Here is a 15,638-nt window from a genome sequence, read left to right on the forward strand (position 1 = left end):
GTTGACTGGTTGCCCGCCATGCAGTGTTCCGGGCCGTAACATCCATCGTAACACCGATGATTTCTATGAAAACTTTCTGGAAATTTTGGTGATGTTACGGTGAGGTGTTACGGACCGTAACACGGTTTACGGGCCGTAACACCAAATTGTAACCTCAATGATTTCCATGAAAACTTTCTGGAAATTTGGGTGATGTTACGGTGAGGTGTTACAGACCGTAACACATGTGACGGTCCGTCGAATGTGTTACGTTTCCTGTGTTAGAAATGATCAAAGTGAGTTACGGTTGGAGAACCCGTAACACCATCGACGGTCCGTCGACTGTGTTACGGTGCCTGCGCTAATTGAAGTCCTTAACTTGAACCAATGAAATGTATAATTGAACAGCTTCTCGTATATCATATCTAACTTTGCCTTCCACAGGTATGGGTAACCCAAGGCAAGGAAAGAAGGTTTCACCCAAGGTTGCAGGCAAAGGAAAGGGTCGTGGTACAGGAAAAGTAACCTCACGGTTGCGTGACGAGGATCAAACCAAAGCCACCAGGGCTACAAAGAAGCCTGCTGGATCTACCAGGCCAACCTCACCATCCGAAAGTTCCTCCTCGTCTGATGCGGAGAGTTCTTCTAGTTCGTCGAGCCATAGTGAACCCAGGCGGGCTGTCACTCCAACACACCGACCTCAACCCCCATTAGACAACCTACTGCAGAGGAGCGCGAAAAAGAGCGCAAGCAGGAAAGGAGAGAAACTGACATTCGTATGAGGGCGATGTATGAGCAGGACCTCTGGTTTTCTTTGGAGGGATCTGAAGACTTGTACAACAAAGGGTGTGAGCTGGCAAAGAATGAGGGGCAGGACCAAAAGCGGAGTATTTTCGAGGTGAGGAACGTCAGCTTCGATGGTCTCGATGGATATCCAGGCATTCGTGACACTATCCGTTTCCATAGGTTAGAGTTTTTGAAAAACTCTATGGGGTCCTACATCCTGGCTCTTGTTCGGGAATTCTACGCTTCTTATGGGGCTGCTGTATTCAAAGCACAGGAAAAGGGGCAGCGAGCAACTCAAGTGCCGGCCATGAATGAGGTCGTCGTGCGGAAGAAGAAGATTGATATTTCTCCGACGGCCATCAATAAAATACTATTTGGGGAGGATTATGTTGAGCCTACAGCGGCGGAATAAGGGGAGTTTGTCTACAAAATTGAACAGAAAGATATAATCTCCGTCAGAAAATGGGTGGCCTCAGTGATTGCACGGTCGGCAGATCCCGAATGGGCAATAGTGCCAAAGTTGACAGCCGCTACACGAATTTGGAAAAATACCCTCACTCCAGAGGCAAAATTTTGGTGGCAGATTGTGTTAGACCCCGAATTTTTTTATACGTCGAGTTATTCGCGAAGGAATCGACGTGAGTTAAAGACGGAACCCTTCTCGGACACGAAATAGAAACCTTTAATCTTTAATTTCTAGATTAGAACTAATTGGTTATAAATTTTACTTAGTATAAAAATATTATTGGAAGACTCATTACACATTTTAATATTGGCAATTCATTATTTTATGAAAGCATGCTAGTGGAAGACTCATTACACATTTTAATATTGGCAAGCCGTTATTTTATGAAAGCATGCTAGTGGAAGACTCATTACACAATTTAAATATTGACTCATCCACTACACATTCAATTACATTGTAGACAATTAAATCGAAAGAAGTTAGAGTGTGAGGCTCGACCATGTAGCCGAGATAGTGGAAAAAAATTGAAATTTGGTTCAAGGTTATTTGATTGGCTCAAGCCTTGAGTGGGACACTTGTCACTCTTAGGGGCTGCATATATAATGTGAAATTGATGAATAAGAGCTCATTTTATCATCTTCAACAAAATAGAAAACTTAGAGCTAAGAGAGAGAGGCTCTCGGCCATGGCTGGCCAGAATTGGAGCTCTCCAATTTGATTAAAAAAAAATAGTTTTCCAAACTGTTTCAACCATTAGGAAGGTGTATAGCAACGTGGAGTAGCCATTGGAGCAACAAGAACAATTATTAGTTCAATTCACAAATTCTAGCTAAGTTGAAAAGTCAAGTGTTTAAGGTAAGGTTTAACTTTCTTTTGCATGTATTAAGGGTGGTTTAAAACGTGTGGTAGATGTGTAAATATAAGTTGCATGTATGAAATTATGAATGTTGGTGTTGGAATGTTGTTGAAGCCGTAGGGGCTGTTTTAAGGGTGATTTGGATGTGTTAGGAATGTGTAAATGTGAATTGCATGTATGAAATTGTGTGTGTTGATGTTGAGGCATGGTGGAAGCCATAGGGGGCTTTTGGTGTGGAAATAATGGACTGATTTTATTTAGTAATTATAGTTGTTGCCATCATAGCTTATATAATAAAAGAATGAAAAGGATTAGAAAGATAATGGTGAAGTTGTATTGATATGAACATGTTATTATTCTTGTTGAATTAAGGCCGTGTAGGGACTGTTTTGTGCGGAAGGTGGTGAACTGATTTTACCCGATATTTTGATTGTTGTTGTCATGAATTTTATGATGGAAATGAAGGTATTTAATGGTTAGAGTTAGAGCTAAAATTGTTTGTGGGTTGTTGTAAGGATTATAGTGATGACAATGTAGCTTGTTTGCGTATGAATTGATGATGTAGTTGTCGTGTGGCTGCTGGTCGTATCTTACTGAAATTATATGAAAAGAAGATATGAAATAATGTGTAAGAATCGTATGTGGTTTGCTTGGTATGTTCGTAAACGTTTGCAAGAATTCCGAGCATCTTTTGTGTAATAGTTAGGGGATGTTTTGGATGTGTCGTTGTTGTTCTTATTGAGCTTGGAAGATTGATGATAATTGAGATTATGCATTGTATTGTATGTTGGTTGGGCTGTTATAGAATCGTTTTGACGAAATATTATGACTATATACTAATAAGAATAAAATGGATGTGTCATAATTGCATGTAAACTATTATCGAGTGTTGTAAGGTATGGGCTGATTTGAAATCTCATGCGGGCTATTTTGATACGTTGTTATTGATCTTGTTGAGCTTGGAAAATTAATGATAGTTAAGATTATACATTGTGTTTATGTTGGTTGGGCTGTTGTAGGTTGTTTCGATGAAAACGTAAAGATTATGGATCATTAAAGATAACTTGAATAAGTAGTAGTCGTATGTGAATTGTATTCGAACATTTTGAATGTGGACTACTTGGAATATGGTGTGGGCTGTCCGGAACGCTTTCGAATATTGTCTTGAGTAGTCTCGGATTAGCACTTGAACATGTGATTATTAATGTTAGTTTGGTTGTTATGTGGTTGGTTTGAAAACAAGGGAAACGTCGTCTAATTATCTAGAAAGGAACTACTAACGTTAGAGTGCGTTTTGAATCTCCCCGTAGTTTAACCGTAGCTCTTGACGTCTTAATATAGGTTGAGATATTATTGGGCAGCGTATACGTATTGTGTGGAGAATAAGCGCTAAAGGTATGTAAAGTTAACACTTCTTTCTCTTTGGCATGATCCTTATGAAACGAATAGACGATATGTATATGATTCCGAAGAAGTTCCTATTCTTAGAGCCACTAGGATGGCTAGTGTCCTTGGCTCCCAGAACTTAATTTATTATGTTTCGATACGTACATATGATTCCAGAGTTCTACTTGATATAATCCACAGTGACATTCAAAGGTATTTGATATGACTATTGTCTTGATTTTCAAATGATAGTTCGTTTTGATTTTTCCATTGAGTCCTTGATAATGCTTAAAATTGCATATGGTTTCTCACTACTCTGCTCGTGCATGCCTCAGTATATCTTTCACCGAGTCCCTCACTAGAGGGCCGGGTACGGTATATATATATATGATGATATGATGACATGATGATGATATGATGACATGTTATGGCGGCCAGGAGGGCATATGATGACTTTATTCACCGAGTCCCTCACTAGAGGGCCGGGTACAGTATATATGTATATGATATATGATATTGACATGCATGATTTATGTTTCAAAGGCAAGCGTTTTGGTATGCTGAACATTGTACTTGTTTCCTGTACTTCTTATTTCAGTTATGATCCTTTACTGTATTTCATGCTTTACATGCTCAGTACATATTTCGTATTGACCCCCTTTCTTCGGGGGGCTATGTTTCATGCCCGCAGGTGTAGATACTCGCCTTGGTGATCCGCCAGCTTAGGATTCCCTTTCTGCTGTCTTGGAGAGCTCCGTTGTTCCGGAGCCCAGATTTTAGTATAGATTCTTTTTTTATCTAAATATATGTGTATGTTGTCTAAGGGTACGACGGGGCCTTGTCCCGTCATATTTCACTGTTGACACTCTTAGAGGTCTGTAGACATGTATATGGGTTGTATCCAGATGTGACCAGTTGTGTGTATGATTAGTATGCGTGTTCTATCGTTGTGGCAGCCTTGCCGGCTTGCATATATTGTCATGTTGTGGTAGCAGCCTTGTCGGCTTGCGTTTATATATATAGTTGGGACGTTAGCACATGTTATGACAGCCTTGTCAGCTTATGTACTGCGTTATCTGTTGATAGTTGTGACTCCTCAGGAGACAGGTTGCCGAACATATTTATACTTTTATGTGACAGCTCCAAGACTATGCTTTGGCCTTCATAAGTTCCATGTTATGTTTGTGTTGATTGATCATATAACTAACAGGTGTGTATACGGGTGTCCAGCTCGGGCACCAGTCACGGCCTACGGGGTTGGGTCGTGACAGATTGTTCTGTTCCGCATCCGTCCTACCCAGTCAGATAATTATTTGACTCCGGATAGGGTTGTTCTTGTGGCTGCCCTTATGTCGAGGTATAAGATCAACTTTGGAAGACTGGTAGCAGCAGATCACCGGGAGAGAGCCACCCAACCAGCCACTTCCCTCATTCATCCATGTTTGCTGACTCTCTTATGCTTGCGCGAGGCACCAGAACCCCTCTCCCTTATCGATCACAGTGTGATCGCCAGGAGTATCTACGACATCACAAAGGGGAGAGATTATATGTTGAGCCAGGGTCAATGCCATCTGCCTCGTCTTCTGATGTGCCGGAGGGGCCAACGAGATCAGATGTTTTACCCTTGGCTATCATGGGTGCTGAGGAAACTGCCGCGGGTCAGCCCACAGATTCTGAGGCTCCACCTGCTGATTATGCTACACAGCCCATGTCAGCTCCAGTCGCACCTACTTCGGGTGGTCCTACCTCTTCCACTGGAGCGAGCCCAGCACCGGCTCAGCCCATACCAGGAGTCCCACCCGAGCTTGCAAGAAAAATGATGTTCAACCGAGAGAATTTTGGGGAAGTGGTCCTGCAAGCAGATCGCACAGATAGGCAGGTCAAGCAGCTCATGACTGAGCTGAAATTGTACACTAAAAGAGCTATTGATGCAGCGTTGCGGCCAATAAAAGAACAGATGGCTGATGACCACCTACGGATCCACTCTCGGATAGATGGTATTGAGAACAGAATGACGGAGCTGACTAGGACACACCCTGCTATAGAGTTGGGCACTATTCGGAGTGAGTTGCGGTCTGTCAAGGATGATGTGCAGAAATTGAAGGCACAGGAAGTGGCTGTTGTGACGGACCGACTTCCGAAAGTACACACAGAGTTGGTACAGAGCTTATACCAGCCGGTTCAGAGTCTACTTGGGGATGATGAGATCGGGGACATGGTTGAGGAGGAGCACGACGAGGAGTTGGAAGAGGATACCCACTCTTTGGCTAAAGGGAAGCGCAGGAGAGCCACGTCAGATGATGAAAACCTCGAGCCCATCCTCCAGAGTCTTGATCCATTTGCTGCTTTGCGCCCACAGAATGAGGAGGAAGAGCGGCGCACTTTGAAGAAGCTCCGACATGAGTCTCGGCTGGGTTCTGACACTACTGGAGCTACTTCTAGCTCAGCCCATCCCATTGAGCCGGCTCACCATACTTCTCCCCCACCCTCTGCGACTGGGACTTCTAGTATTGGCCAGCCTGACACCACCGTTGCTCCACCTCATGATGTTGCTACAGATCCGAGCGCCTAGTGCGCTCCAGGGAGACCCTCTGTTCTTTTGATGCATTATATTGTTGTTTTTATTGGTATTATTGGTATTGCTTTGGTATATTAGATATTATTTGTTATGGTTTTTTTTTTTTTTGGTATTTTATCCCAAATTGTGATAGTAAGTATGTGTTTAGGACAATTGTTATTGCTTTTGTTTTTGTTGGTATTGTTTTTATTATTAAGTATGTGTTAGGACCTTTTTCGACTGTTCTTTGCCATGTGTTCTATTCCCGAAGAATGTTATTTTTATGTTGAACCTGAAATGTTTAGGATGTTTAATTAAGAGTAAAGTAATGATGACTTAAGTGGTGGTGGTCCGTGTTTCTAGCATATATAAAAGTGGTTTTTACAAGTCAATGATATCCCTCCGAAAAATAATTTGTGATGTACATCAAGAATGGGTTGTTGATATTGACATGTATAGTTCTTTTAATGACATTGCAAATAAAGGGTGTCCATTTATGTGAAATCTTGACTGATAGTGAGAGCATAGTGGTAAATAAAGGGTGTCGTTGTAGTATAGTGGTAAGTATTCCCGCCAGTCACGCAGGTGACCTGGGTTCGGTCCCCGGCAACGGCGCCAAAATTTGATATGCTCAAATTACACCTACGATTAGTATCCTTTTCTCTCCATATTCCCTGTGGGATTCGACCCCAACCTTGTTTGGGTTACTATATTTGACAACGTCCGCTTTACGCCATTAATAGGTGTAATTTGAGCGTATCACACACCGAGTCCTGAAAAGTCCGGGTACGTTATGATGATGATATTATATATATACGTATGTATGAAAAGTTTTTTTTAAAAGGTTAAGCATTCATGACATCCTCCTTATGAGGCATCCAGATGTGCAGGTTATCTTTCTTATTCCATGTTACCTTTCATATCTATATTATGTTATTATTCATGCCTTACATACTCAGTACATTATTCGTACTAATGGTATTGGTCAATATGACCCGTAAATGTTCAATCAGCGGATTCTTAGGAGCACTCCACTTACTTCGGAGCTGCAGTCTATTTGGTATTGGTCAATATGATCATTTGTATTCTATGTAGAGGCTCGTAGACGTGTGCGTACAGTTGGATGTTTTATAGCTCCACCGGTTCATATTATTGTATAATATATTGGTAGCCTTGTCGGCTGGTGATGATGGCCATAATTGTTGATGATTATATAAAGATGCACCGTTATGTTATGATATATGTCCCTACAAGTTATGACAATCATGAGCTACCTTTGGGGTCCATCCAGAAATGATTATAAGACGTATGCTTAGAGGTACTCAGTAGGTTAGCTCCGGGTGCCTGTCATGGCCATCTGGTTGGGTCGTGACACCTTTGATTTAATTTCCTTTTGACTTAGCACTTCTAGTTCTACGTTTAAAGAAATCACCCAATGTTATATCCTCATCAGAGTTTATCTTTTCTCTTTCAAGATTTTCCCTTTCAGGTGGTTTTGGGGAACCAGGTTCCTTGTCTGAGAAGCCTTCCCAAGGAATAGCAATGGTGGATAGAGGTACAAGATACCAACAATCTCCTTTGGGACCAGGTCCTTTGTTCATTACCTTTGTTCGGTTGGAATTTTCTTATTCCCTTTCAATCTCCACAATTTCGTTCTCAAACTCTTCTTCAACAGAAATTTTCTCAGATTCTCTTCACAACCTTTCTGACAATGTCATTAAGGTATCCACCAACATTTTCCAAACCAACACTCACATTATCACTTTCCATTGGCAGTTCCTGTCCAAAATCATCATTTATTCCCATATTTTTAACATTTTCTTCTCTTAATTTCTCTATGTTTTCAACCACTACATAACCCCTCTGTCTTTCTTCACACTCAGCAACTACAACATCCATAGTCTTTTCATTAACAAGAGCACTCAAATTCTTCTCACACCTAACATTTAGATGTTCTCTATTAAAATATTTCTCTACAACTTTCTCATTATCCAGAGAATCTGAGTTACCTGGGTTTGGAGATGTTTCCTTTGAAACCTCTGCTTTATTATTTAGTAGGTCCTCTTCCACTATCAAGTGGTCTTCAGTGATACCCTTGTTTTCCACATCTATTCTGTCATCCTTCTCAACGATTTCCTCAAAGAGATCAAGGTATTGTGAGGTTGTCATACTCCCTTGTGAGTCGGGCTTTTCTGGATATTTTAGGGTTGTGGCGGAGGAGGAATTTTGCTCATGAGTTAAGCACTGATCAGTAGTAGAGGGACCAGGAACATCTGTTATAAGGGAAGAAGAGATAAGGTTTTGGTCAGTCGAGTTTTGAGATGTTGTGGGAGAAGGGATTGACTTTGGGTCCGACGAAATAGATGATTTGATAGAAGAAGGTGTAGGGTTGGCTTTAGTGTAGGTAGGAGATGAATATTCTAGGTTAGAAATAGTTGATTCTATGCTAGGAGAGGAGAGATGGAACAAAACGGGAAGAGGGTTTGAAGATTTGAATTAGTGAGGAGAGAGAGAAAAAGAGTGACTTTTTGGCTTAAAGAGTAGAAGAGAAAGTAGGTTCTTATTGGTTACAAAAAATCATTTCAAGCAGGTCGGTTCTGAGAAGATGAAGCAATTTGTCTCATTTTATAAGAGGCGCGAACTAATAGTGACATGACACTCAGGAAAAATTAAAAAGTATGTAAGTGCTTGAAAAGACTACTAACCCGAGTCATAGGGACCTGGTCCCTTGACACTTTGGAGAACAACTTAGGCAAAAATTCTGATGACTGTTATGTCTCTAATGTTAAGTTGTCCTGAGATTTCCATGTGAGTATACCTGTAATGGTACAGGAGTGAGTTAGATATCTCTAAAAAACGCTTCATGCATTGTACCTTTTCTCTTATCATAGTCAGTCACAGATGAGCCGTTAGATGATCTTGAACAAAATCGACTCCAACTGATTTCTTTCGATATACATCTAACTCAAAGCCTTGATGAAGAAACGTACTGGTATATGGTGTAGACCCTCATGTAGAATGTCATTATTTTCACATTGTCCCTCAGAAAGTGATATTCCACATCACCAAGACCGATGCCTCTCTTTTGCTCAAATTCTGTAGATTACATACCATTTCAAGGTTTGGTAACATCTCTGATTGCATATTCAACTCATGTCATTTACTTATTTGTATCTAAAGGGTCATCCATATTCACTCAAGATATCTCATTCCATGAGTACTCTTCAAATTCATAAGGAATCCAGTTCAACAGACTTCAACATATTCAACAAATTGATGTTATCTCCTGAGAAAGAGTAAGGACCAGGTCCTTCCTTCCTTTAAGATATTGTTGTCCCCTCTTAGCGATTATCAAAGAGAACCCTTTTGAACTTGGTTGAATTTTACCATCCATCTCAGCACTTAGTACAGGGATTGGTGGTTTCTGGCTGTTTACATGCAACAGAGATTTACTTGACACCTCAGTGATATTAAAATCCTTCATCTTGACCCTTTGAGCAAATCCTTGATTGCACTTGAGTTGACTGATCAAAGTACCTTTCGATGACTCTAATAGGAAAACCAGGAGAAGATTTTCCTTATTTGCCATTCCTTCTTTAGAATTACTATCCATGAGCTAGAAACCCTTCTCTTTTCTTCTCCCATGTCAATTTGAAAAGGAACTTTGATGCCCAAAGTGCATCAGAAGTAACATCTTCAGACTTAGGTGGAGCTCGGCTGCAAATGCTGACAGAAGCAGGTTCTTTTACATATTCTGGACACTTTGCTATACCTTCTTCATTTGCTATCCTCAGCTTGAGTTATCATTTCAACTTTTCACTCTGTCCTCATCTGTCATGATGAAAATACTATCTTCTATCAGCAACATCTTGACATATTTTAACCTGTGTTTCTTTTCTTAGACACAATTTGTTGTTATTTGCTATTGATCTCATAAGGATTGGGTTCTTCATCATAAGTTGATTTACCAAAAGAGAACTTGCACATCTCAGTTCTAGTGATATGCCTTCAGAGCTAGTATCATTCTCATTTACATCATTGAGAGAGATCAAGTATCCATCTGTTGACAAAATGAGGTTTATCATATTGAACTCCCTGCGGCTGATACAACTCAGCACACTTGTAGTTCAAATCTTCAACTTGGTATGCACATTCAATTCTATGGGACAGTGTCTTACCAATTTTTACTCACACAAAAAGTACATTATCTCTTCATGATAATACTTGACACACTCTCACTTTTTAAGGCTTTGAGTGAGAGAAGATTCTCTATTTTTTCAATCATTTGTTTAGAGCAGTCACCATGTTCCAACCACTGTTGACTGCCCCCCTCTCACTCTGGCCTTTATACATGATCACTTGTTGGACTTAGGAACCCAAACCAACTTGGGTCCCAAGTACTGATAGAATGGGTGAACTAGATGTTTGTTTGCCCATACTGGTAGCACACCCTTCTTCTTATGGGGACCAGGTCCATGTTTTCTCGATTTGGTCTCAACATCCTCTCTGTTTCTCTATACAGACTGAGCTCTTGCTTTACTCAAGTACTCATAATGAGCAACATGATCATAATGAGTGCACTGCCAGTTTTGAGTCAGAGAGGAACATTCACCCTGCATGGGATTCTTGGCCTTTTTAACACCAAAACTCTATTTTCTATTATCGCCGCGCAACAACAGTTTTATCCAAGGGCAAAGTCCAAAGGAATGACTTCTCAAGTTCAGTTTTGACTTGTTTTAGCTCCTTTTGAAGTAGTCTATTCTTATTTACTTCATCAATGAGGTTCATCCTGGCCTTTTCAAGTTTGCTTTCAATCTCAAGATGAGTCTTACTGCCCTTCCCCTCTTGTTTTTTCAAAGGAGTGTTTATCCATTTTTTCATTTGACTGTTTAATAGAGCATTATCTTTAGACAATTCCTCAACTTGTTCCCTTAGATCCACTATAGTGACTGCCATATCATCTCTTGCTTGTTCTAAAACATCAGCTTTATCATTTAGAGTGTTTTTCTCATTTACAAAGCTATGATATGCATCAATCAATACATTTACAAGAGATATTAACTTCTTTTGAGAGTAGTTTTTTTAGATTTCTTTTAACATCAAGAAGATTTACCTCATTGTCATCCTTATCTTCAGATTTTGCCACAAGTTCAAGCAAGAAGTCATATTGTGAAGCTCCCCCGTAAATATCCATCGTGGATGCCTCCCCAACATCATTTTCATCTTCAGATTTGTCTAAGGTATCTTCCCAAGCAGCCAGAGCCTCTTTTACCATGATGTCAACAACAATTTTTGAATTGAGCTTGTCGACCGAGACCCTGTTCTTTTCCTTTCCTTCTTGAGCATTTCTGCTGCAACATCCTATCTTCGACAGCTCCTCAGTAATGGGAGTTAATTCAGACTCTTCATTTCCTGGGTTATTTTTGTCCTCATCCTTGGTAACTTTTCTCTTCTTCCTTCTTCACTTCTTGTTTTCTTTATCCTTCTTTTTTAGCTCATAGGTCTTGAGATTGTATATAAGCTCATCAATAGTTAAATTTGCCAAATCTTCAGATTCAACGATGGTACACACTTTCTTTTCCCATGAAATTGGCAATGCCTACAGTAGTTTGCGGTTAAGGGACTCTTCCTCATATCCTTTACCCAGAGAACGAAGCTCATCAATGCTTGAGGAGAATCTAGCATACATATCAAAAATTGGCTTACTATCCTTCATTTTGAAGAACTCATATTCAGTAGTAAGCATCTCAATCCTGGACTGCTTTACTCTATTGATTCCTTCATATATATTTTAGAGAGCCTTCCAGATGTCTTTAGCAGTTTTGCAATGGGTAATAAAATTGTATTCTTACGATCCCAGACTACTAATAAGTATGTTTTTGGCTTTGATATCCTTTTGAACTACCTCCCTGTCAGCATCATTTTGTTCGTCCTTTATCTTTGGATTTGTTGCAACACTGGTCACACAAACATCCATAGAAGAGTGAGAACCATAACAGATGATGTCCCACAGCTCTGAGTCATGTCCCATGATGAAATCTTGCATTCTTGCCTTCCACCATTCAGAATGTTGTCCATTAAATCTTAGTGGCCTATTGATATATTCTCCTTTCTCAAGACTTGGTGGATCAAACATAACGAGAAATCCTTTCTAGGTGTTACCCTTTTAGAAAGCACCTGCTCTGATACCAATTGAAAGAACCGATGAATCTACCAAAACAGACTAAGGGACTTGGTTCCTGAACTGTTTTCACAGATAAATACATAAAGTAACTAAGACAAGATATTTACGTGGAAAACTCCTTACTCAAGGGATTAAAAACCACGACCTACCTCAGTAGGATTTCCAACTTCACTAAACTGAGCAATGTTTCAGATTACAAGCTTTTGCAACCAAGGAATTAGACCACTAATCCCTCCCCTTAACTCTATTGCAAGTACCTTCTTGACTAACTCTAGTCAAGCACCAAACTGATTCAACTAACTCTAGCTAAACCTTAACACCACTATGACTAACTCTAGCCAAGTGTTTATAACAAAAGCTTGATAAAACCAAATACCTACAAAAACCCTTCTTGAAGAAGTATAGGTTTACAATGTAGAGATCATAAAGATAAAGACTAGACAACTCTAGGACTCAAACATCTTCCGTTGTTGAGATCTGGTCCTTGAACTTGTCTTAGCTTTGTTCTTGAAAGCACCAAGAGAACGGTGGCGGCTGCACTTGTAAAGATTTGGATATTAAGGTTTTCAAGTGATGGGTTAAATAATGCCAACACGTTGTTTAAATAGGAACTCAAATGAGAGCATGTGAGGATCATGTGAGATGCATGTGACCTCACTAGAGACGTTACACTGGTCTTTAGCTTTTAGCATGCATACAGTTGCGCTGCTGTGGTACTGCCTGACGGAACGGTGCACACAGCTTTACAACTGTCATGTGATGTACAGTCTTCAGGGGACCTGATCAAGGACGTGATCCTTGGCATGTTTATCAAATCATCAAAACTATGAAATGTCATAACTCATCAACTCACGATAGGATAATTGACACCAATAATGGTAAAGTTTATAACATGACTTTCAAATAAGAGGATCAAGTCATAGAGGCGTTGAATAAGGTCAAGATAAACAGGGGGTAGGCAAGAAAAGTATCAAATGGTCCAAGAAAAGCCTATTATCTTCCTTTTTTCCTTCAAACTAAGCAGCTTAGTATCTCGCTTTAAAGCACATTTAGAGAAAGTTCTAAAAATATGCAGAATAACTAATCAAAAATTCTATACCACAAATGACTCATGAAAAAATCAAGTAGGATACATATTCTAAGGCCCCGTTTGGACATGGCTTGAAACATTGGTTTGAAAACAAACCATGGTTTCAAACCATGTTTGGACATGCAATTTGGATATTTTAAGTTGTATTTTCTCTTATTGACATAAAAAACCCACAAATTGTGAAAACTATCAAAACATTCTCAATTCTTATACAATTTACCAAATGAGCAAGTCATAGTTCATAACGAAATTAGTACACTACTAGAAGGCCTTTCTAAAAAATACAATATCAATCAATCAAAATTTAGTTCAATAAAAACGAAAATTTAACATGAATAGTAATGTAACTACTCTTTAATATAATCCTCCCACATAAATTAAAGGTTGGTAGACATAAATAAAGGTTAGTGGAAGTTAATGAGATTGGTAAATGATTGATAGGGGTAATTGTTAAAAATATCGACCAACTTATGGGTCTTTTTTTACAAAATATAAACTTATGAGTTAAATTTTATATTTGAAAAAGTTGAAACCATAGTTTCAAACCCCCAAATCATGCCTTTTTGGATGATTTGGGGTTTGAAACCATGGTTTGAAATCATGAATGAAAACGCATGTCCAAACACTGGTTTGGGGTAATGGTTTCAAACCATGGCTTGAAAACGCATGGCCAAACACCTACTAAATCGCAAAAGAAACTAATGAACTTAGAAAGTCAGTATTACCTAAAACAACTATTTAGTAAACGCAGTAACCAACAATCTAACCTAAGAGTCATAACAAATTAAAATTATCAACCTCAATTCTTTCATTATTTCAAAAACAATCAAGTCATCAAAAGTTGTTCAATACATATGTCAAAATTTTAAAATATTATGAAATAAAATGAGATTCTTTACATTACTAGTTACAAATATTAATTCCCAAGAGTAGTTTCTGTCACTTGAAAAGAGACTACAAAACTGTCTCCCTCAAAGTCAATAGAGAATTTTTCAAATTTTTGGGAGGTGATAGTAAATGAAAGAACAAGAAAATTAGAGGCGCTAGTCGAAGTGGAATTTGTAAGCATGAGGATAATAATTTTGGGATCATAAACTTTAGGCTTGTGTCTTAATTTTGAAAATTATTTTATTTGAAGAGCAACCTTGATATAATCATAAAGTTGTCACCTTATAATTAACACAAGTTCAAATTGTTGAAATGGTCTCTTAAATAAAATGCAAGATAAAGATTGTTTACAATAGCCTAAATGTGGTCCTATGACGTCCCTTCCCTGGATCTCGTACATAACAATGACTTAGTACATCATGATGCCCCTTTTAACGAACAACAAGAAGAAGCTATAGTTAAACTAATATAATCTAACAAGTTGTCATAGAAAGATATATAGTACTATACATTTTATGATATACGTTGAGCAATTTTAGGACTCAACCGACATGCATTAGTTCACTATATTTATTATGGTTATCATACGAGTAGGTGTATAAAGTCAAGAAGAAAGAGAAAGGTAAGAAAACTTTGAATTATTTACTTTTGTTTCAATCAGTGTTCAGTTAAAAAACAGTTTTTACAAAAGACTGAGTTTTTCTAAAAAAAAATCTTCTTCAGAATTTTGAACCAAAATCGTACAATACAATTGCCTGTCTTCTCGTCAATGTTCAAAACACAAAAAATTACTTTTTTTTAACTAACCACTAAGTAACCTTAGTGGAGGATACTTTTATTAAAATATTCAAAAGAAAACAAAACACAGTGGTTGGCCGCCGGCCGCCATGGCCATGAAGGTGGTTATTTGCCAGGTTTAGGGTTCACGGTGCATGGGGCTAGAGAACGTTTTTTCGTAGTGAAGAAAATTGTGTACACGTATCCAAAAAATTACATTTGAGGAACACCACATAAAATAAGAAACAACAAGACCTAAAGTACATAAGAAAATGTTTTTAACATTATATCCAAGTCATTCATAATAGCTAACAATGCAATTAATGAGAAAAACTTAGGGAAAATTTTAAAAGCAAAGTCCAAGTAAGTCCCCCCACTATAATTATTGTATGTCTTCTCTTCAGATATTTAAAGCAGCCAAATCACAACAGACAATTAATGGAAAACTCAAACAAAGGTATTTTGAAAAAGCCGACACATTGAATAACTAATTCAACCATAATTCTCTTGTCACACCCTTTAACAATTATGTCAAGTTTTAATCTTTTTCTATTACTGAAAGAGTCAGTAAATCTAAGTCCTCACTTGTGATTTCAATAGTGACGACTCTAATTAATACTCCCTCAACTTCAAAATAAGTGTCAATTTAGGAATTCAAGATAAAAATTG

The sequence above is a fragment of the Lycium barbarum genome, chromosome 2, assembly GCF_019175385.1.
Source record: "Lycium barbarum isolate Lr01 chromosome 2, ASM1917538v2, whole genome shotgun sequence".
Classification (NCBI taxonomy): Eukaryota; Viridiplantae; Streptophyta; class Magnoliopsida; order Solanales; family Solanaceae; genus Lycium; species Lycium barbarum.